The sequence below is a fragment of the Podarcis erhardii genome (genome assembly GCF_964252035.2).
Source record: "Podarcis erhardii genome assembly, chromosome: 6".
Classification (NCBI taxonomy): Eukaryota; Metazoa; Chordata; class Lepidosauria; order Squamata; family Lacertidae; genus Podarcis; species Podarcis erhardii.
Genome location: NC_138510.1, coordinates 90,237,338 through 90,260,752, shown reverse-complemented (window position 1 = coordinate 90,260,752; position 23,415 = coordinate 90,237,338).

Genomic DNA, 23,415 nt, shown 5'->3' with positions numbered 1-23,415 from the left:
ACGTCTGAACAACTTTTTTTTTCAAAAATCCCTAAGCCGCACGGTGACAATTTCTTCAAAATTTCTCACGATCTGCAGTTCACTCAAAAATGGTGCCAAACTGTTGCAAACGATTCCTTGAAAGGTTTTTCGGTGGAAACAGATTCGTTTTTATCATCGGAAGCAGAATTAGCCCTCGACATCCGAACAACTTTTTTTGAAAAAATCCCTAAGCCGCGCGGTCACAATTTCAGTAAAAATCTGATGTTCTGCAATTCACTCAAAAATGGTGCCAGACTGTTGCAAACGATCCGCTGAAAGGTTTTTCGGGGGGGAAAGGTGGGATTTTATCATCGGAAACAGAATTAGCCCTCAACGTCTGAACAACATTTTTTTGCAAAAATCCCTAAGCCGCGCGGTCACAATTTCAGCAAAAATCTGACGTTCTGCAATTCATTGAAAAATGGTTCTGAACGGTTGTAAACGATCCTCTGAATTTTTTTTCGGTGGAAACAGGTGGGTTTTTATCATTTGAAACAGAATTCGGCCTCGAAGTCTGAACAACTTTTTTTTGAAAAAATCCCTAAGTCACGCGGTCACAATTTCAGCAAAAATCTGACGTTCTTCAATCCACTCAAAAATGGTGCCAAACTGTTGCAAACCATCCCCTGAAAGCTTTTTCGGTGGAAACAGGTGGGTTTTTATCATCGGAAACAGAATTAGCCATCAATGTCTGAAGAACTTTTTTTGAAAAAATCCCTAAGCCGCGCGGTCACAATTTCTTCAAAATTTCTGACTTTCTGCAATTCACTCAAAAATGGTGCCAAACTGTTGCAAGCAATCCCCTGAAATGTTTTTCGGTGGAAACAGATGCGTTTTTAGCATCGGAAACAGAATTAGCCCTCGACGTCTGAACAACTTTTTTTTTCAAAAATCCCTAAGCCGCACGGTCACAATTTCTTCAAAATTTCTCACGATCTGCAGTTCACTCAAAAATGGTGCCAAACTGTTGCAAACGATTCCTTGAAAGGTTTTTCGGTGGAAACAGATTCGTTTTTATCATCGGAAGCAGAATTAGCCCTCGACATCCGAACAACTTTTTTTGAAAAAATCCCTAAGCCGCGCGGTCACAATTTCAGTAAAAATCTGATGTTCTGCAATTCACTCAAAAATGGTGCCAGACTGTTGCAAACGATCCGCTGAAAGGTTTTTCGGGGGGGAAAGGTGGGATTTTATCATCGGAAACAGAATTAGCCCTCAACGTCTGAACAACATTTTTTTGCAAAAATCCCTAAGCCGCGCGGTCACAATTTCAGCAAAAATCTGACGTTCTGCAATTCATTGAAAAATGGTTCTGAACGGTTGTAAACGATCCTCTGAAATTTTTTTCGGTGGAAACAGGTGGGTTTTTATCATTTGAAACAGAATTCGGCCTCGAAGTCTGAACAACTTTTTTTTGAAAAAATCCCTAAGTCACGCGGTCACAATTTCAGCAAAAATCTGACGTTCTTCAATCCACTCAAAAATGGTGCCAAACTGTTGCAAACCATCCCCTGAAAGCTTTTTCGGTGGAAACAGGTGGGTTTTTATCATCGGAAACAGAATTAGCCCTCAATGTCTGAAAAACTTTTTTTTGTAAAAATCCCTAAGCCGCGCGGTCACAATTTCAGCAAATATCTGACGTTCTGCAATTCATTCAAAAATGGTGCTGAACTGTTGCAAACGTTCCCCTGAAAGGTTTTTCGGGGGGGGGAAGGTGGATTTTTATCATCGGAAACAGAATTAGCCCTCAACGTCTGAACAACTTTTTTTGAAAAAATCCCTAAGCTGCGCGGTCACAATTTCAGCAAAAATCTGACGTTCTGCAATTCATTGAAAAATGGTTCTGAACTGTTGTCAACAATCCTCTGAAATATTTTTCGGTGGAAAAAGGTGGGTTTTTATCATTTGAAACAGAATTCGGCCTCGAAGTCTAAACAACTTTTTTTAAAAAAAATCCCTAAGCCGCGCTGTCACAATTTCTTCAAAATTTCTCACGATCTGCAGTCCACTCAAAAATGGTGCCAAACTGTTGCAAACGATTCCTTGAAAGGTTTTTCGGTGGAAACAGATTCGTTTTTATCATCGGAAGCAGAATTAGCCCTCGACGTCCGAACACCTTTTTTTGAAAAAATCCCTAAGCCGCTTGGTCACAATTTCAGTAAAAATCTGATGTTCTTCAATCCACTCAAAAATGGTGCCAAACTGTTGCAAACCATCCCCTGAAAGCTTTTTCGGTGGAAACAGGTGGGTTTTTATCATCGGAAGCAGAATTAGCCCTCAATGTCTGAACAACTTTTTTTGAAAAAATCCCTAAGCCGCGCGGTCACAATTTCAGTAAAAATCTGATGTTCTGCAATTCACTCAAAAATGGTGCCAGACTGTTGCAAACGATCCCCTGAAAGGTTTTTCGGGGGGAAAAGGTGGGATTTTATCATCAGAAACAGAATTAGCCCTCAACGTCAGAACAACATTTTTTTGCAAAAATCCCTAAGCCGCGCGGTCACAATTTCAGCAAAAATCTGACGTTCTGCAATTCATTGAAAAATGGTTCTGAACTGTTGTAAACGATCCTCTGAAATTTTTTTCGGTGGAAACAGGTGGGTTTTTATCATTTCAAACAGAATTCGGCCTCGAAGTCTGAACAACTTTTTTTTGAAAAAATCCCTAAGTCACGCGGTCACAATTTCAGCAAAAATCTGACGTTCTTCAATCCACTCAAAAATGGTGCCAAACTGTTGCAAACCATCCCCTGAAAGCTTTTTCGGTGGAAACAGGTGGGTTTTTATCATCGGAAACAGAATTAGCCATCAATGTCTGAAGAACTTTTTTTTGTAAAAATCCCTAAGCCGCGCGGTCACACTTTCAGTAAAAATCTGATGTTCTGCAATTCACTCAAAAATGGTGCCAGACTGTTGCAAACGATCCCCTGAAAGCTTTTTCGGTGGAAACAGGTGGGTTTTTATCATCGGAAACAGAATTAGCCCTCAATGTCTGAAGAACTTTTTTTGAAAAAATCCCTAAGCCGTGCGGTCACAATTTCAGTAAAAATCTGATGTTCTGCAATTCACTCAAAAATGGTGCCAGACTGTTGCAAACGATCCCCTGAAAGGTTTTTCGGGGGGGAAAGGTGGGATTTTATCATCAGAAACAGAATTAGCCCTCAACGTCAGAACAACATTTTTTTGCAAAAATCCCTAAGCCGCGCGGTCACAATTTCAGCAAAAATCTGACGTTCTGCAATTCATTGAAAAATTGTTCTGAACTGTTGTAAACGATCCTCTGAATTTTTTTTCGGTGGAAACAGGTGGGTTTTTATCATTTGAAACAGAATTCGGCCTCGAAGTCTGAACAACTTTTTTTTGAAAAAATCCCTAAGTCACGCGGTCACAATTTCAGCAAAAATCTGACGTTCTTCAATCCACTCAAAAATGGTGCCAAACTGTTGCAAACCATCCCCTGAAAGCTTTTTCGGTGGAAACAGGTGGGTTTTTATCATCGGAAACAGAATTAGCCATCAATGTCTGAAGAACTTTTTTTTGTAAAAATCCCTAAGCCGCGCGGTCACAATTTCTTCAAAATTTCTGACTTTCCGCAATTCAATCAAAAATGGTGCCAAACTGTTGCAAACGATCCCCTGAAAGCTTTTTCGGTGGAAACAGGTGGGTTTTTATCATCGGAAACAGAATTAGCCCTCAATGTCTGAACAACTTTTTTTGAAAAAATCCCTAAGCCGCGCGGTCACAATTTCAGTAAAAATCTGATGTTCTGCAATTCACTCAAAAATGGTGCCAGACTGTTGCAAACGATCCCCTGAAAGGTTTTTCGGGGGGAAAAGGTGGGATTTTATCATCAGAAACAGAATTAGCCCTCAACGTTAGAACAACATTTTTTTGCAAAAATCCCTAAGCCGCGCGGTCACAATTTCAGCAAAAATCTGACGTTCTGCAATTCATTGAAAAATGGTTCTGAACTGTTGTAAACGATCCTCTGAAATTTTTTTCGGTGGAAACAGGTGGGTTTTTATCATTTGAAACAGAATTCGGCCTCGAAGTCTGAACAACTTTTTTTTGAAAAAATCCCTAAGCCGCTTGGTCACAATTTCAGTAAAAATCTGATGTTCTTCAATCCACTCAAAAATGGTGCCAAACTGTTGCAAACCATCCCCTGAAAGCTTTTTCGGTGGAAACAGGTGGGTTTTTATCATCGGAAGCAGAATTAGCCCTCGACGTCCGAACACCTTTTTTTGAAAAAATCCCTAAGCCGCGCGGTCACAATTTCAGTAAAAATCTGATGTTCTGCAATTCACTCAAAAATGGTGCCAGACTGTTGCAAACGATCCCCTGAAAGCTTTTTCGGTGGAAACAGGTGGGTTTTTATCATCGGAAACAGAATTAGCCCTCAATGTCTGAACAACTTTTTTTGAAAAAATCCCTAAGCCGCGCGGTCACAATTTCAGTAAAAATCTGATGTTCTGCAATTCACTCAAAAATGGTGCCAGACTGTTGCAAACGATCCCCTGAAAGGTTTTTCGGGGGGAAAAGGTGGGATTTTATCATCAGAAACAGAATTAGCCCTCAACGTCAGAACAACATTTTTTTGCAAAAATCCCTAAGCCGCGCGGTCACAATTTCAGCAAAAATCTGACGTTCTGCAATTCATTGAAAAATGGTTCTGAACTGTTGTAAACGATCCTCTGAAATTTTTTTCGGTGGAAACAGGTGGGTTTTTATCATTTGAAACAGAATTCGGCCTCGAAGTCTGAACAACTTTTTTTTGAAAAAATCCCTAAGTCACGCGGTCACAATTTCAGCAAAAATCTGACGTTCTTCAATCCACTCAAAAATGGTGCCAAACTGTTGCAAACCATCCCCTGAAAGCTTTTTCGGTGGAAACAGGTGGGTTTTTATCATCGGAAACAGAATTAGCCATCAATGTCTGAAGAACTTTTTTTTGTAAAAATCCCTAAGCCGCGCGGTCACAATTTCTTCAAAATTTCTGACTTTCCGCAATTCAATCAAAAATGGTGCCAAACTGTTGCAAACGATCCCCTGAAAGCTTTTTCGGTGGAAACAGGTGGGTTTTTATCATCGGAAACAGAATTAGCCCTCAATGTCTGAACAACTTTTTTTGAAAAAATCCCTAAGCCGCGCGGTCACAATTTCAGTAAAAATCTGATGTTCTGCAATTCACTCAAAAATGGTGCCAGACTGTTGCAAACGATCCCCTGAAAGGTTTTTCGGGGGGAAAAGGTGGGATTTTATCATCGGAAACAGAATTAGCCCTCAACGTCTGAACAACATTTTTTTGCAAAAATCCCTAAGCCGCGCGGTCACAATTTCAGCAAAAATCTGACGTTCTGCAATTCATTGAAAAATGGTTCTGAACTGTTGTAAACGATCCTCTGAAATTTTTTTCGGTGGAAACAGGTGGGTTTTTATCATTTCAAACAGAATTCGGCCTCGAAGTCTGAACAACTTTTTTTTGAAAAAATCCCTAAGTCACGCGGTCACAATTTCAGCAAAAATCTGACGTTCTTCAATCCACTCAAAAATGGTGCCAAACTGTTGCAAACCATCCCCTGAAAGCTTTTTCGGTGGAAACAGGTGGGTTTTTATCATCGGAAACAGAATTAGCCATCAATGTCTGAAAAACTTTTTTTTGTAAAAATCCCTAAGCCGCGCGGTCACAATTTCTTCAAAATTTCTGACTTTCCGCAATTCAATCAAAAATGGTGCCAAACTGTTGCAAACGATCCCCTGAAAGCTTTTTCAGTGGAAACAGGTGGGTTTTTATCATTGGAAACAGAATTAGCCCTCAATGTCTGAACAACTTTTTTTTGCAAAAATCCCTAAGCCGCGCGGTCACAATTTCGGCAAATATCTGACGTTCTGCAATTCATTCAAAAATGGTGCTGAACTGTTGCAAACGCTCCCCTGAAAGGTTTTTCGGGGGGGGAAGGTGGGTTTTTATCATCGGAAACAGAATTAGCCCTCAACGTCTGAACAACATTTTTTGAAAAAATCCCTAAGCTGCGCGGTCACAATTTCAGCAAAAATCTGACGTTCTGCAATTCATTGAAAAATGGTTCTGAACTGTTGTAAACGATCCTCTGACATATTTTTCGGTGGAAAAAGGTGGGTTTTTATCATTTGAAACAGAATTCGGCCTCGAAGTCTAAACAACTTTTTTTAAAAAAAATCCCTAAGCCGCGAGGTCACAATTTCTTCAAAATTTCTCACGATCTGCAGTTCACCCAAAAATGGTGCCAAACTGTTGCAAACGATTCCTTGAAAGGTTTTTCGGTGGAAACAGATTTGTTTTTATCATCGGAAGCAGAATTAGCCCTCGACGTCCGATCAACTTTTTTTGAAAAAATCCCTAATTGCGGTCACAATTTCAGTAAAAATCTGATGTTCTGCAATTCACTCAAAAATGGTGCCAGACTGTTGCAAACGATCCCCTGAAAGGTTTTTCGGGGGGAAAAGGTGGGATTTTATCATCGGAAACAGAATTAGCCCTCAACGTCTGAACAACATTTTTTTGCAAAAATCCCTAAGCCGCGCGGTCACAATTTCAGCAAAAATCTGACGTTCTGCAATTCATTGAAAAATGGTTCTGAACTGTTGTAAACAATCCTCTGAAATATTTTTCGGTGGAAACAGGTGGGTTTTTATCATTTGAAACAGAATTCGGCCTCGAAGTCTGAACAACTTTTTTTTGAAAAAATCCCTAAGTCACGTGGTCACAATTTCAGCAAAAATCTGACGTTCTTCAATCCACTCAAAAATGGTGCCAAACTGTTGCAAACCATCCCCTGAAAGCTTTTTCGGTGGAAACAGGTGGGTTTTTATCATCGGAAACAGAATTAGCCATCAATGTCTGAAGAACTTTTTTTTGTAAAAATCCCTAAGCCGCGCGGTCACAATTTCAGCAAATATCTGACGTTCTGCAATTCATTCAAAAATGGTGCTGAACTGTTGCAAACGCTCCCCTGAAAGGTTTTTCGGGGGGGGGAAGGTGGGTTTTTATCATCGGAAACAGAATTAGCCCTCAACGTCTGAACAACTTTTTTTGAAAAAATCCCTAAACTGCGCGGTCACAATTTCAGCAAAAATCTGACGTTCTGCAATTCATTGAAAAATGGTTCTGAACTGTTGTAAACGATCCTCTGAAATATTTTTCGGTGGAAACAGGTGGGTTTTTATCATCGGAAACAGAATTAGCCATCAATGTCTGAAAAACTTTTTTTTGTAAAAATCCCTAAGCCGCGCGGTCACAATTTCTTCAAAATTTCTCACGATCGGCAGTCCACTCAAAAATGGTGCCAAACTGTTGCAAACGATTCCTTGAAAGGTTTTTCGGTGGAAACAGATTCGTTTTTATCATCGGAAGCAGAATTAGCCCTCGACGTCCGAACGCCTTTTTTTGAAAAAATCCCTAAGCCGCTTGGTCACAATTTCAGTAAAAATCTGATGTTCTGCAATTCACTCAAAAATGGTGCCAGACTGTTGCAAACCATCCCCTGAAAGCTTTTTCGGTGGAAACAGGTGGGTTTTTATCATCGGAAGCAGAATTAGCCCTCGACGTCCGAACACCTTTTTTTGAAAAAATCCCTAAGCCGCGCAGTCACAATTTCAGTAAAAATCTGATGTTCTGCAATTCACTCAAAAATGGTGCCAGACTGTTGCAAACGATCCCCTGAAAGGTTTTTCGGGGGGGAAAGGTGGGATTTTATCATCGGAAACAGAATTAGCCCTCAACGTCTGAACAACATTTTTTTGCAAAAATCCCTAAGCCGCGCGGTCACAATTTCAGCAAAAATCTGACGTTCTGCAATTCATTGAAAAATGGTTCTGAACTGTTGTAAACGATCCTCTGAAATTTTTTTCGGTGGAAACAGGTGGGTTTTTATCATTTGAAACAGAATTCGGCCTCGAAGTCTGAACAACTTTTTTTTGAAAAAATCCCTAAGTCACGTGGTCACAATTTCAGCAAAAATCTGACGTTCTTCAATCCACTCAAAAATGGTGCCAAACTGTTGCAAACCATCCCCTGAAAGCTTTTTCGGTGGAAACAGGTGGGTTTTTATCATCGGAAACAGAATTAGCCATCAATGTCTGAAGAACTTTTTTTTGTAAAAATCCCTAAGCCACGCGGTCACAATTTCAGCAAAAATCTGACGTTCTGCAATTCATTGAAAAATGGTTCTGAACTGTTGTAAACGATCCTCTGAAATTTTTTTCGGTGCAAACAGGTGAGTTTTTATCATTTGAAACAGAATTCGGCCTCGAAGTCTGAAAAACTTTTTTTTGAAAAAATCCCTAAGTCACGCGGTCACAATTTCAGCATAAATCTGACGTGCTTCAATCCACTCAAAAATGGTGCCAAACTGTTGCAAACCATCCCCTGAAAGCTTTTTCGGTGGAAACAGGTGGGTTTTTATCATCGGAAACAGAATTAGCCATCAATGTCTGAAGAACTTTTTTTTGTAAAAATCCCTAAGCCGCGCGGTCACAATTTCTTTAAAATTTCTGCCTTTCCGCAATTCAATCAAAAATGGTGCCAAACTGTTGCAAACGATCCCCTGAAAGCTTTTTCGGTGGAAACAGGTGGGTTTTTATCATCGGAAACAGAATTAGCCCTCAATGTCTGAACAACTTTTTTTTGCAAAAATCCCTAAGCCGCGCGGTCACAATTTCGGCAAATATCTGACGTTCTGCAATTCATTCAAAAATGGTGCTGAACTGTTGCAAACGCTCCCCTGAAAGGTTTTTCGGGGGGGGGAAGGTGGGTTTTTATCATCGGAAACAGAATTAGCCCTCAACGTCTGAACAACATTTTTTGAAAAAATCCCTAAGCTGCGCGGTCACAATTTCAGCAAAAATCTGACGTTCTGCAATTCATTGAAAAATGGTTCTGAACTGTTGTAAACGATCCTCTGACATATTTTTCGGTGGAAAAAGGTGGGTTTTTATCATTTGAAACAGAATTCGGCCTCGAAGTCTAAACAACTTTTTTTAAAAAAAATCCCTAAGCCGCGCGGTCACAATTTCTTCAAAATTTCTCACGATCTGCAGTTCACCCAAAAATGGTGCCAAACTGTTGCAAACGATTCCTTGAAAGGTTTTTCGGTGGAAACAGATTTGTTTTTATCATCGGAAGCAGAATTAGCCCTCGACGTCCGATCAACTTTTTTTGAAAAAATCCCTAAGCCGCTTGGTCACAATTTCAGTAAAAATCTGATGTTCTGCAATTCACTCAAAAATGGTGCCAGACTGTTGCAAACGATCCCCTGAAAGGTTTTTCGGGGGGAAAAGGTGGGATTTTATCATCGGAAACAGAATTAGCCCTCAACGTCTGAACAACATTTTTTTGCAAAAATCCCTAAGCCGCGCGGTCACAATTTCAGCAAAAATCTGACGTTCTGCAATTCATTGAAAAATGGTTCTGAACTGTTGTAAACAATCCTCTGAAATATTTTTCGGTGGAAACAGGTGGGTTTTTATCATTTGAAACAGAATTCGGCCTCGAAGTCTGAACAACTTTTTTTTGAAAAAATCCCTAAGTCACGTGGTCACAATTTCAGCAAAAATCTGACGTTCTTCAATCCACTCAAAAATGGTGCCAAACTGTTGCAAACCATCCCCTGAAAGCTTTTTCGGTGGAAACAGGTGGGTTTTTATCATCGGAAACAGAATTAGCCATCAATGTCTGAAGAACTTTTTTTTGTAAAAATCCCTAAGCCGCGCGGTCACAATTTCAGCAAATATCTGACGTTCTGCAATTCATTCAAAAATGGTGCTGAACTGTTGCAAACGCTCCCCTGAAAGGTTTTTCGGGGGGGGGGAAGGTGGGTTTTTATCATCGGAAACAGAATTAGCCCTCAACGTCTGAACAACTTTTTTTGAAAAAATCCCTAAACTGCGCGGTCACAATTTCAGCAAAAATCTGACGTTCTGCAATTCATTGAAAAATGGTTCTGAACTGTTGTAAACGATCCTCTGAAATATTTTTCGGTGGAAACAGGTGGGTTTTTATCATCGGAAACAGAATTAGCCATCAATGTCTGAAAAACTTTTTTTTGTAAAAATCCCTAAGCCGCGCGGTCACAATTTCTTCAAAATTTCTCACGATCGGCAGTCCACTCAAAAATGGTGCCAAACTGTTGCAAACGATTCCTTGAAAGGTTTTTCGGTGGAAACAGATTCGTTTTTATCATCGGAAGCAGAATTAGCCCTCGACGTCCGAACACCTTTTTTTGAAAAAATCCCTAAGCCGCTTGGTCACAATTTCAGTAAAAATCTGATGTTCTGCAATTCACTCAAAAATGGTGCCAGACTGTTGCAAACCATCCCCTGAAAGCTTTTTCGGTGGAAACAGGTGGGTTTTTATCATCGGAAGCAGAATTAGCCCTCGACGTCCGAACACCTTTTTTTGAAAAAATCCCTAAGCCGCGCAGTCACAATTTCAGTAAAAATCTGATGTTCTGCAATTCACTCAAAAATGGTGCCAGACTGTTGCAAACGATCCCCTGAAAGGTTTTTCGGGGGGGAAAGGTGGGATTTTATCATCGGAAACAGAATTAGCCCTCAACGTCTGAACAACATTTTTTTGCAAAAATCCCTAAGCCGCGCGGTCACAATTTCAGCAAAAATCTGACGTTCTGCAATTCATTGAAAAATGGTTCTGAACTGTTGTAAACGATCCTCTGAAATTTTTTTCGGTGGAAACAGGTGGGTTTTTATCATTTGAAACAGAATTCGGCCTCGAAGTCTGAACAACTTTTTTTTGAAAAAATCCCTAAGTCACGTGGTCACAATTTCAGCAAAAATCTGACGTTCTTCAATCCACTCAAAAATGGTGCCAAACTGTTGCAAACCATCCCCTGAAAGCTTTTTCGGTGGAAACAGGTGGGTTTTTATCATCGGAAACAGAATTAGCCATCAATGTCTGAAGAACTTTTTTTTGTAAAAATCCCTAAGCCACGCGGTCACAATTTCAGCAAAAATCTGACGTTCTGCAATTCATTGAAAAATGGTTCTGAACTGTTGTAAACGATCCTCTGAAATTTTTTTCGGTGCAAACAGGTGAGTTTTTATCATTTGAAACAGAATTCGGCCTCGAAGTCTGAAAAACTTTTTTTTGAAAAAATCCCTAAGTCACGCGGTCACAATTTCAGCATAAATCTGACGTGCTTCAATCCACTCAAAAATGGTGCCAAACTGTTGCAAACCATCCCCTGAAAGCTTTTTCGGTGGAAACAGGTGGGTTTTTATCATCGGAAACAGAATTAGCCATCAATGTCTGAAGAACTTTTTTTTGTAAAAATCCCTAAGCCGCGCGGTCACAATTTCTTTAAAATTTCTGCCTTTCCGCAATTCAATCAAAAATGGTGCCAAACTGTTGCAAACGATCCCCTGAAAGCTTTTTCGGTGGAAACAGGTGGGTTTTTATCATCGGAAACAGAATTAGCCCTCAATGTCTGAACAACTTTTTTTTGCAAAAATCCCTAAGCCGCGCGGTCACAATTTCGGCAAATATCTGACGTTCTGCAATTCATTCAAAAATGGTGCTGAACTGTTGCAAACGCTCCCCTGAAAGGTTTTTCGGGGGGGGGAAGGTGGGTTTTTATCATCGGAAACAGAATTAGCCCTCAACGTCTGAACAACATTTTTTGAAAAAATCCCTAAGCTGCGCGGTCACAATTTCAGCAAAAATCTGACGTTCTGCAATTCATTGAAAAATGGTTCTGAACTGTTGTAAACGATCCTCTGACATATTTTTCGGTGGAAAAAGGTGGGTTTTTATCATTTGAAACAGAATTCGGCCTCGAAGTCTAAACAACTTTTTTTAAAAAAAATCCCTAAGCCGCGCGGTCACAATTTCTTCAAAATTTCTCACGATCTGCAGTTCACCCAAAAATGGTGCCAAACTGTTGCAAACGATTCCTTGAAAGGTTTTTCGGTGGAAACAGATTTGTTTTTATCATCGGAAGCAGAATTAGCCCTCGACGTCCGATCAACTTTTTTTGAAAAAATCCCTAAGCCGCTTGGTCACAATTTCAGTAAAAATCTGATGTTCTGCAATTCACTCAAAAATGGTGCCAGACTGTTGCAAACGATCCCCTGAAAGGTTTTTCGGGGGGAAAAGGTGGGATTTTATCATCGGAAACAGAATTAGCCCTCAACGTCTGAACAACATTTTTTTGCAAAAATCCCTAAGCCGCGCGGTCACAATTTCAGCAAAAATCTGACGTTCTGCAATTCATTGAAAAATGGTTCTGAACTGTTGTAAACGATCCTCTGAAATATTTTTCGGTGGAAACAGGTGGGTTTTTATCATTTGAAACAGAATTCGGCCTCGAAGTCTGAACAACTTTTTTTTGAAAAAATCCCTAAGTCACGTGGTCACAATTTCAGCAAAAATCTGACGTTCTTCAATCCACTCAAAAATGGTGCCAAACTGTTGCAAACCATCCCCTGAAAGCTTTTTCGGTGGAAACAGGTGGGTTTTTATCATCGGAAACAGAATTAGCCATCAATGTCTGAAGAACTTTTTTTTGTAAAAATCCCTAAGCCGCGCGGTCACAATTTCAGCAAAAATCTGACGTTCTGCAATTCATTGAAAAATGGTTCTGAACTGTTGTAAACGATCCTCTGAATTTTTTTTCGGTGCAAACAGGTGAGTTTTTATCATTTGAAACAGAATTCGGCCTCCAAGTCTGAACAACTTTTTTTTGAAAAAATCCCTAAGTCACGCGGTCACAATTTCAGCAAAAATCTGACGTGCTTCAATCCACTCAAAAATGGTGCCAAACTGTTGCAAACCATCCCCTGAAAGCTTTTTCGGTGGAAACAGGTGGGTTTTTATCATCGGAAACAGAATTAGCCATCAATGTCTGAAGAACTTTTTTTTGTAAAAATCCCTAAGCCGCGCGGTCACAATTTCTTCAAAATTTCTGACTTTCCGCAATTCAATCAAAAATGGTGCCAAACTGTTGCAAACGATCCCCTGAAAGCTTTTTCAGTGGAAACAGGTGGGTTTTTATCATTGGAAACAGAATTAGCCCTCAATGTCTGAACAACTTTTTTTTGCAAAAATCCCTAAGCCGCGCGGTCACAATTTCAGCAAATATCTGACGTTCTGCAATTCATTCAAAAATGGTGCTGAACTGTTGCAAACGCTCCCCTGAAAGGTTTTTCGGTGGAAACAGGTGGGTTTTTATCATCGGAAACAGAATTAGCCATCAATGTCTGAAAAACTTTTTTTTGTAAAAATCCCTAAGCCGCGCGGTCACAATTTCTTCAAAATTTCTCACGATCTGCAGTCCACTCAAAAATGGTGCCAAACTGTTGCAAACGATTCCTTGAAAGGTTTTTCGGTGGAAACAGATTCGTTTTTATCATCGGAAGCAGAATTAGCCCTCGACGTCCGAACACCTTTTTTTGAAAAAATCCCTAAGCCGCTTGGTCACAATTTCAGTAAAAATCTGATGTTCTGCAATTCACTCAAAAATGGTGCCAGACTGTTTCAAACCATCCCCTGAAAGCTTTTTCGGTGGAAACAGGTGGGTTTTTATCATCGGAAGCAGAATTAGCCCTCGATGTCCGAACACCTTTTTTTGAAAAAATCCCTAAGCCGCGCGGTCACAATTTCAGTAAAAATCTGATGTTCTGCAATTCACTCAAAAATGGTGCCAGACTGTTGCAAACGATCCCCTGAAAGGTTTTTCGGGGGGGAAAGGTGGGATTTTATCATCGGAAACAGAATTAGCCCTCAACGTCTGAACAACATTTTTTTTCAAAAATCCCTAAGCCGCGCGGTCACAATTTCAGCAAAAATCTGACGTTCTGCAATTCATTGAAAAATGGTTCTGAACTGTTGTAAACGATCCTCTGAAATATTTTTCGGTGGAAACAGGTGGGTTTTTATCATTTGAAACAGAATTCGGCCTCGAAGTCTGAACAACTTTTTTTTGAAAAAATCCCTAAGTCACGCGGTCACAATTTCAGCAAAAATCTGACGTTCTTCAATCCACTCAAAAATTGTGCCAAACTGTTGCAAACCATCCCCTGAAAGCTTTTTCGGTGGAAACAGGTGGGTTTTTATCATCGGAAACAGAATTAGCCATCAATGTCTGAAGAACTTTTTTTTGTAAAAATCCCTAAGCCACGCGGTCACAATTTCAGCAAAAATCTGACGTTCTGCAATTCATTGAAAAATGGTTCTGAACTGTTGTAAACGATCCTCTGAAATTTTTTTCGGTGCAAACAGGTGAGTTTTTATCATTTGAAACAGAATTCGGCCTCGAAGTCTGAAAAACTTTTTTTTGAAAAAATCCCTAAGTCACGCGGTCACAATTTCAGCATAAATCTGACGTGCTTCAATCCACTCAAAAATGGTGCCAAACTGTTGCAAACCATCCCCTGAAAGCTTTTTCGGTGGAAACAGGTGGGTTTTTATCATCGGAAACAGAATTAGCCATCAATGTCTGAAGAACTTTTTTTTGTAAAAATCCCTAAGCCGCGCGGTCACAATTTCTTTAAAATTTCTGCCTTTCCGCAATTCAATCAAAAATGGTGCCAAACTGTTGCAAACGATCCCCTGAAAGCTTTTTCGGTGGAAACAGGTGGGTTTTTATCATCGGAAACAGAATTAGCCCTCAATGTCTGAACAACTTTTTTTTGCAAAAATCCCTAAGCCGCGCGGTCACAATTTCGGCAAATATCTGACGTTCTGCAATTCATTCAAAAATGGTGCTGAACTGTTGCAAACGCTCCCCTGAAAGGTTTTTCGGGGGGGGGAAGGTGGGTTTTTATCATCGGAAACAGAATTAGCCCTCAACGTCTGAACAACATTTTTTGAAAAAATCCCTAAGCTGCGCGGTCACAATTTCAGCAAAAATCTGACGTTCTGCAATTCATTGAAAAATGGTTCTGAACTGTTGTAAACGATCCTCTGACATATTTTTCGGTGGAAAAAGGTGGGTTTTTATCATTTGAAACAGAATTCGGCCTCGAAGTCTAAACAACTTTTTTTAAAAAAAATCCCTAAGCCGCGAGGTCACAATTTCTTCAAAATTTCTCACGATCTGCAGTTCACCCAAAAATGGTGCCAAACTGTTGCAAACGATTCCTTGAAAGGTTTTTCGGTGGAAACAGATTTGTTTTTATCATCGGAAGCAGAATTAGCCCTCGACGTCCGATCAACTTTTTTTGAAAAAATCCCTAAGCCGCGCGGTCACAATTTCAGTAAAAATCTGATGTTCTGCAATTCACTCAAAAATGGTGCCAGACTGTTGCAAACGATCCCCTGAAAGGTTTTTCGGGGGGGAAAGGTGGGATTTTATCATCGGAAACAGAATTAGCCCTCAACGTCTGAACAACATTTTTTTGCAAAAATCCCTAAGCCGCGCGGTCACAATTTCAGCAAAAATCTGACGTTCTGCAATTCATTGAAAAATGGTTCTGAACTGTTGTAAACAATCCTCTGAAATATTTTTCGGTGGAAACAGGTGGGTTTTTATCATTTGAAACAGAATTCGGCCTCGAAGTCTGAACAACTTTTTTTTGAAAAAATCCCTAAGTCACGTGGTCACAATTTCAGCAAAAATCTGACGTTCTTCAATCCACTCAAAAATGGTGCCAAACTGTTGCAAACCATCCCCTGAAAGCTTTTTCGGTGGAAACAGGTGGGTTTTTATCATCGGAAACAGAATTAGCCATCAATGTCTGAAGAACTTTTTTTTGTAAAAATCCCTAAGCCGCGCGGTCACAATTTCAGCAAATATCTGACGTTCTGCAATTCATTCAAAAATGGTGCTGAACTGTTGCAAACGCTCCCCTGAAAGGTTTTTCGGGGGGGGGAAGGTGGGTTTTTATCATCGGAAACAGAATTAGCCCTCAACGTCTGAACAACTTTTTTTGAAAAAATCCCTAAACTGCGCGGTCACAATTTCAGCAAAAATCTGACGTTCTGCAATTCATTGAAAAATGGTTCTGAACTGTTGTAAACGATCCTCTGAAATATTTTTCGGTGGAAACAGGTGGGTTTTTATCATCGGAAACAGAATTAGCCATCAATGTCTGAAAAACTTTTTTTTGTAAAAATCCCTAAGCCGCGCGGTCACAATTTCTTCAAAATTTCTCACGATCTGCAGTCCACTCAAAAATGGTGCCAAACTGTTGCAAACGATTCCTTGAAAGGTTTTTCGGTGGAAACAGATTCGTTTTTATCATCGGAAGCAGAATTAGCCCTCGACGTCCGAACACCTTTTTTTGAAAAAATCCCTAAGCCGCTTGGTCACAATTTCAGTAAAAATCTGATGTTCTGCAATTCACTCAAAAATGGTGCCAGACTGTTGCAAACCATCCCCTGAAAGCTTTTTCGGTGGAAACAGGTGGGTTTTTATCATCGGAAGCAGAATTAGCCCTCGACGTCCGAACACCTTTTTTTGAAAAAATCCCTAAGCCGCGCAGTCACAATTTCAGTAAAAATCTGATGTTCTGCAATTCACTCAAAAATGGTGCCAGACTGTTGCAAACGATCCCCTGAAAGGTTTTTCGGGGGGGAAAGGTGGGATTTTATCATCGGAAACAGAATTAGCCCTCAACGTCTGAACAACATTTTTTTGCAAAAATCCCTAAGCCGCGCGGTCACAATTTCAGCAAAAATCTGACGTTCTGCAATTCATTGAAAAATGGTTCTGAACTGTTGTAAACGATCCTCTGAAATTTTTTTCGGTGGAAACAGGTGGGTTTTTATCATTTGAAACAGAATTCGGCCTCGAAGTCTGAACAACTTTTTTTTGAAAAAATCCCTAAGTCACGTGGTCACAATTTCAGCAAAAATCTGACGTTCTTCAATCCACTCAAAAATGGTGCCAAACTGTTGCAAACCATCCCCTGAAAGCTTTTTCGGTGGAAACAGGTGGGTTTTTATCATCGGAAACAGAATTAGCCATCAATGTCTGAAGAACTTTTTTTTGTAAAAATCCCTAAGCCACGCGGTCACAATTTCAGCAAAAATCTGACGTTCTGCAATTCATTGAAAAATGGTTCTGAACTGTTGTAAACGATCCTCTGAAATTTTTTTCGGTGCAAACAGGTGAGTTTTTATCATTTGAAACAGAATTCGGCCTCGAAGTCTGAAAAACTTTTTTTTGAAAAAATCCCTAAGTCACGCGGTCACAATTTCAGCATAAATCTGACGTGCTTCAATCCACTCAAAAATGGTGCCAAACTGTTGCAAACCATCCCCTGAAAGCTTTTTCGGTGGAAACAGGTGGGTTTTTATCATCGGAAACAGAATTAGCCATCAATGTCTGAAGAACTTTTTTTTGTAAAAATCCCTAAGCCGCGCGGTCACAATTTCTTTAAAATTTCTGCCTTTCCGCAATTCAATCAAAAATGGTGCCAAACTGTTGCAAACGATCCCCTGAAAGCTTTTTCGGTGGAAACAGGTGGGTTTTTATCATCGGAAACAGAATTAGCCCTCAATGTCTGAACAACTTTTTTTTGCAAAAATCCCTAAGCCGCGCGGTCACAATTTCGGCAAATATCTGACGTTCTGCAATTCATTCAAAAATGGTGCTGAACTGTTGCAAACGCTCCCCTGAAAGGTTTTTCGGGGGGGGGAAGGTGGGTTTTTATCATCGGAAACAGAATTAGCCCTCAACGTCTGAACAACATTTTTTGAAAAAATCCCTAAGCTGCGCGGTCACAATTTCAGCAAAAATCTGACGTTCTGCAATTCATTGAAAAATGGTTCTGAACTGTTGTAAACGATCCTCTGACATATTTTTCGGTGGAAAAAGGTGGGTTTTTATCATTTGAAACAGAATTCGGCCTCGAAGTCTAAACAACTTTTTTTAAAAAAAATCCCTAAGCCGCGCGGTCACAATTTCTTCAAAATTTCTCACGATCTGCAGTTCACCCAAAAATGGTGCCAAACTGTTGCAAACGATTCCTTGAAAGGTTTTTCGGTGGAAACAGATTTGTTTTTATCATCGGAAGCAGAATTAGCCCTCGACGTCCGATCAACTTTTTTTGAAAAAATCCCTAAGCCGCTTGGTCACAATTTCAGTAAAAATCTGATGTTCTGCAATTCACTCAAAAATGGTGCCAGACTGTTGCAAACGATCCCCTGAAAGGTTTTTCGGGGGGGAAAGGTGGGATTTTATCATCGGAAACAGAATTAGCCCTCAACGTCTGAACAACATTTTTTTGCAAAAATCCCTAAGCCGCGCGGTCACAATTTCAGCAAAAATCTGACGTTCTGCAATTCATTGAAAAATGGTTCTGAACTGTTGTAAACGATCCTCTGAAATATTTTTCGGTGGAAACAGGTGGGTTTTTATCATTTGAAACAGAATTCGGCCTCGAAGTCTGAACAACTTTTTTTTGAAAAAATCCCTAAGTCACGTGGTCACAATTTCAGCAAAAATCTGACGTTCTTCAATCCACTCAAAAATGGTGCCAAACTGTTGCAAACCATCCCCTGAAAGCTTTTTCGGTGGAAACAGGTGGGTTTTTATCATCGGAAACAGAATTAGCCATCAATGTCTGAAGAACTTTTTTTTGTAAAAATCCCTAAGCCGCGCGGTCACAATTTCAGCAAAAATCTGACGTTCTGCAATTCATTGAAAAATGGTTCTGAACTGTTGTAAACGATCCTCTGAAATTTTTTTCGGTGCAAACAGGTGAGTTTTTATCATTTGAAACAGAATTCGGCCTCGAAGTCTGAACAACTTTTTTTTGAAAAAATCCCTAAGTCACGCGGTCACAATTTCAGCAAAAATCTGACGTGCTTCAATCCACTCAAAAATGGTGCCAAACTGTTGCAAACCATCCCCTGAAAGCTTTTTCGGTGGAAACAGGTGGGTTTTTATCATCGGAAACAGAATTAGCCATCAATGTCTGAAGAACTTTTTTTTGTAAAAATCCCTAAGCCGCGCGGTCACAATTTCTTCAAAATTTCTGACTTTCCGCAATTCAATCAAAAATGGTGCCAAACTGTTGCAAACGATCCCCTGAAAGCTTTTTCGGTGGAAACAGGTGGGTTTTTATCATCGGAAACAGAATTAGCCCTCAAGGTCTGAACAACTTTTTTTGAAAAAATCCCTAAGCCGCGCGGTCACAATTTCAGTAAAAATCTGATGTTCTGCAATTCACTCAAAAATGGTGCCAGACTGTTGCAAACGATCCCCTGAAAGGTTTTTCGGGGGGAAAAGGTGGGATTTTATCATCGGAAACAGAATTAGCCCTCAACGTCTGAACAACATTTTTTTGCAAAAATCCCTAAGCCGCGCGGTCACAATTTCAGCAAAAATCTGACGTTCTGCAATTCATTGAAAAATGGTTCTGAACTGTTGTAAACGATCCTCTGAAATTTTTTTCGGTGGAAACAGGTGGGTTTTTATCATTTGAAACAGAATTCGGCCTCGAAGTCTGAACAACTTTTTTTTGAAAAAATCCCTAAGTCACGCGGTCACAATTTCAGCAAAAATCTGACGTTCTTCAATCCACTCAAAAATGGTGCCAAACTGTTGCAAACCATCCCCTGAAAGCTTTTTCGGTGGAAACAGGTGGGTTTTTATCATCGGAAACAGAATTAGCCATCAATGTCTGAAGAACTTTTTTTTGTAAAAATCCCTAAGCCGCGCGGTCACAATTTCTTCAAAATTTCTGACTTTCCGCAATTCACTCAAAAATGGTGCCAAACTGTTGCAAACGATCCCCTGAAAGCTTTTTCGGTGGAAACAGGTGGGTTTTTATCATCGGAAACAGAATTAGCCCTCAAGGTCTGAACAACTTTTTTTGAAAAAATCCCTAAGCCGCGCGGTCACAATTTCAGTAAAAATCTGATGTTCTGCAATTCACTCAAAAATGGTGCCAGACTGTTGCAAACGATCCCCTGAAAGGTTTTTCGGTGGAAACAGATTCGTTTTTATCATCGGAAGCAGAATTAGCCCTCAACGTCTGAACAACTTTTTTTGAAAAAATCCCTAAGCCGCGCGGTCACAATTTCTTCAAAATTTCTGACTTTCCGCAATTCAATCAAAAATGGTGCCAAACTGTTGCAAACGATCCCCTGAAAGCTTTTTCGGTGGAAACAGGTGGGTTTTTATCATCGGAAACAGAATTAGCCCTCAATGTCTGAACAACTTTTTTTGAAAAAATCCCTAAGCCGCGCGGTCACAATTTCAGTAAAAATCTGATGTTCTGCAATTCACTCAAAAATGGTGCCAGACTGTTGCAAACGATCCCCTGAAAGGTTTTTCGGGGGGAAAAGGTGGGATTTTATCATCGGAAACAGAATTAGCCCTCAACGTCTGAACAACATTTTTTTGCAAAAATCCCTAAGCCGCGCGGTCACAATTTCAGCAAAAATCTGACGTTCTGCAATTCATTGAAAAATGGTTCTGAACTGTTGTAAACGATCCTCTGAAATTTTTTTCGGTGGAAACAGGTGGGTTTTTATCATTTGAAACAGAATTCGGCCTCGAAGTCTGAACAACTTTTTTTTGAAAAAATCCCTAAGTCACGCGTTCACAATTTCAGCAAAAATCTGACGTTCTTCAATCCACTCAAAAATGGTGCCAAACTGTTGCAAACCATCCCCTGAAAGCTTTTTCGGTGGAAACAGGTGGGTTTTTATCATCGGAAACAGAATTAGCCATCAATGTCTGAAGAACTTTTTTTTGTAAAAATCCCTAAGCCGCGCGGTCACAATTTCTTCAAAATTTCTGAATTTCCGCAATTCAATCAAAAATGGTGCCAAACTGTTGCAAACGATCCCCTGAAAGGTTTTTCGGTGGAAACAGGTGGGTTTTTATCATCGGAAACAGAATTAGCCCTCAACGTCTGAACAACTTTTTTTTGAAAAAATCCCTAAGCCGCGCGGTCACAATTTCTTCAAAATTTCTGACTTTCCGCAATTCAATCAAAAATGGTGCCAAACTGTTGCAAACGATCCCCTGAAAGCTTTTTCGGTGGAAACAGGTGGGTTTTTATCATCGGAAACAGAATTAGCCCTCAATGTCTGAACAACTTTTTTTGAAAAAATCCCTAAGCTGCGCGGTCACAATTTCAGTAAAAATCTGATGTTCTGCAATTCACTCAAAAATGGTGCCAGACTGTTGCAAACGATCCCCTGAAAGGTTTTTCGGGGGGAAAAGGTGGGATTTTATCATCGGAAACAGAATTAGCCCTCAACGTCTGAACAACATTTTTTTGCAAAAATCCCTAAGCCGCGTGGTCACAATTTCAGCAAAAATCTGACGTTCTGCAATTCATTGAAAAATGGTTCTGAACTGTTGTAAACGATCCTCTGAAATTTTTTTCGGTGGAAACAGGTGGGTTTTTATCATTTGAAAAAGAATTCGGCCTCGAAGTCTGAACAACTTTTTTTTGAAAAAATCCCTAAGTCACGTGGTCACAATTTCAGTAAAAATCTGATGTTCTGCAATTCACTCAAAAATGGTGCCAGACTGTTGCAAACGATCCCCTGAAAGGTTTTTCAGGGGGAAAAGGTGGGATTTTATCATCGGAAACAGAATTAGCCCTCAACGTCTGAACAACATTTTTTTGCAAAAATCCCTAAGCCGCGCGGTCACAATTTCAGCAAAAATCTGACGTTCTGCAATTCATTGAAAAATGGTTCTGAACTGTTGTAAACGATCCTCTGAAATTTTTTTCGGTGGAAACAGGTGGGTTTTTATCATTTGAAACAGAATTCGGCCTCGAAGTCTGAACAACTTTTTTTTGAAAAAATCCCTAAGTCACGCGGTCACAATTTCAGCAAAAATCTGACGTTCTTCAATCCACTCAAAAATGGTGCCAAACTGTTGCAAACCATCCCCTGAAAGCTTTTTCGGTGGAAACAGGTGGGTTTTTATCATCGGAAACAGAATTAGCCATCAATGTCTGAAGAACTTTTTTTTGTAAAAATCCCTAAGCCGCGCGGTCACAATTTCTTCAAAATTTCTGACTTTCCGCAATTCAATCAAAAATGGTGCCAAACTGTTGCAAACGATCCCCTGAAAGCTTTTTCGGTGGAAACAGGTGGGTTTTTATCATCGGAAACAGAATTAGCCCTCAAGGTCTGAACAACTTTTTTTGAAAAAATCCCGAAGCCGCGCGGTCACAATTTCAGTAAAAATCTGATGTTCTGCAATTCACTCAAAAATGGTGCCAGACTGTTGCAAACGATCCCCTGAAAGGTTTTTCGGTGGAAACAGATTCGTTTTTATCATCGGAAGCAGAATTAGCCCTCAACGTCTGAACAACTTTTTTTGAAAAAATCCCTAAACCGCGCGGTCACAATTTCTTCAAAATTTCTGACTTTCCGCAATTCAATCAAAAATGGTGCCAAACTGTTGCAAACGATCCCCTGAAAGCTTTTTCGGTGGAAACAGGTGGGTTTTTATCATCAGAAACAGAATTAGCCCTCAATGTCTGAACAACTTTTTTTGAAAAAATCCCTAAGCCGCGCGGTCACAATTTCAGTAAAAATCTGATGTTCTGCAATTCACTCAAAAATGGTGCCAGACTGTTGCAAACGATCCCCTGAAAGGTTTTTCGGGGGGAAAAGGTGGGATTTTATCATCGGAAACAGAATTAGCCCTCAACGTCTGAACAACATTTTTTTGCAAAAATCCCTAAGCCGCGCGGTCACAATTTCAGCAAAAATCTGACGTTCTGCAATTCATTGAAAAATGGTTCTGAACAGTTGTAAACGATCCTCTGAAATTTTTTCCGGTGGAAACAGGTGGGTTTTTATCATTTGAAACAGAATTCGGCCTCGAAGTCTGAACAACTTTTTTTTGAAAAAATCCCTAAGTCACGTGGTCACAATTTCAGCAAAAATCTGACGTTCTTCAATCCACTCAAAAATGGTGCCAAACTGTTGCAAACCATCCCCTGAAAGCTTTTTCGGTGGAAACAGGTGGGTTTTTATCATCGGAAACAGAATTAGCCATCAATGTCTGAAGAACTTTTTTTTGTAAAAATCCCTAAGCCGCGCGGTCACAATTTCAGCAAAAATCTGACGTTCTGCAATTCATTGAAAAATGGTTCTGAACTGTTGTAAACGATCCTCTGAAATTTTTTTCGGTGCAAACAGGTGAGTTTTTATCATTTGAAACAGAATTCGGCCTCCAAGTCTGAACAACTTTTTTGTGAAAAAATCCCTAAGTCACGCGGTCACAATTTCAGCAAAAATCTGACGTGCTTCAATCCACTCAAAAATGGTGCCAAACTGTTGCAAACCATCCCCTGAAAGCTTTTTCGGTGGAAACAGGTGGGTTTTTATCATCGGAAACAGAATTAGCCATCAATGTCTGAAGAACTTTTTTTTGTAAAAATCCCTAAGCCGCGCGGTCACAATTTCTTC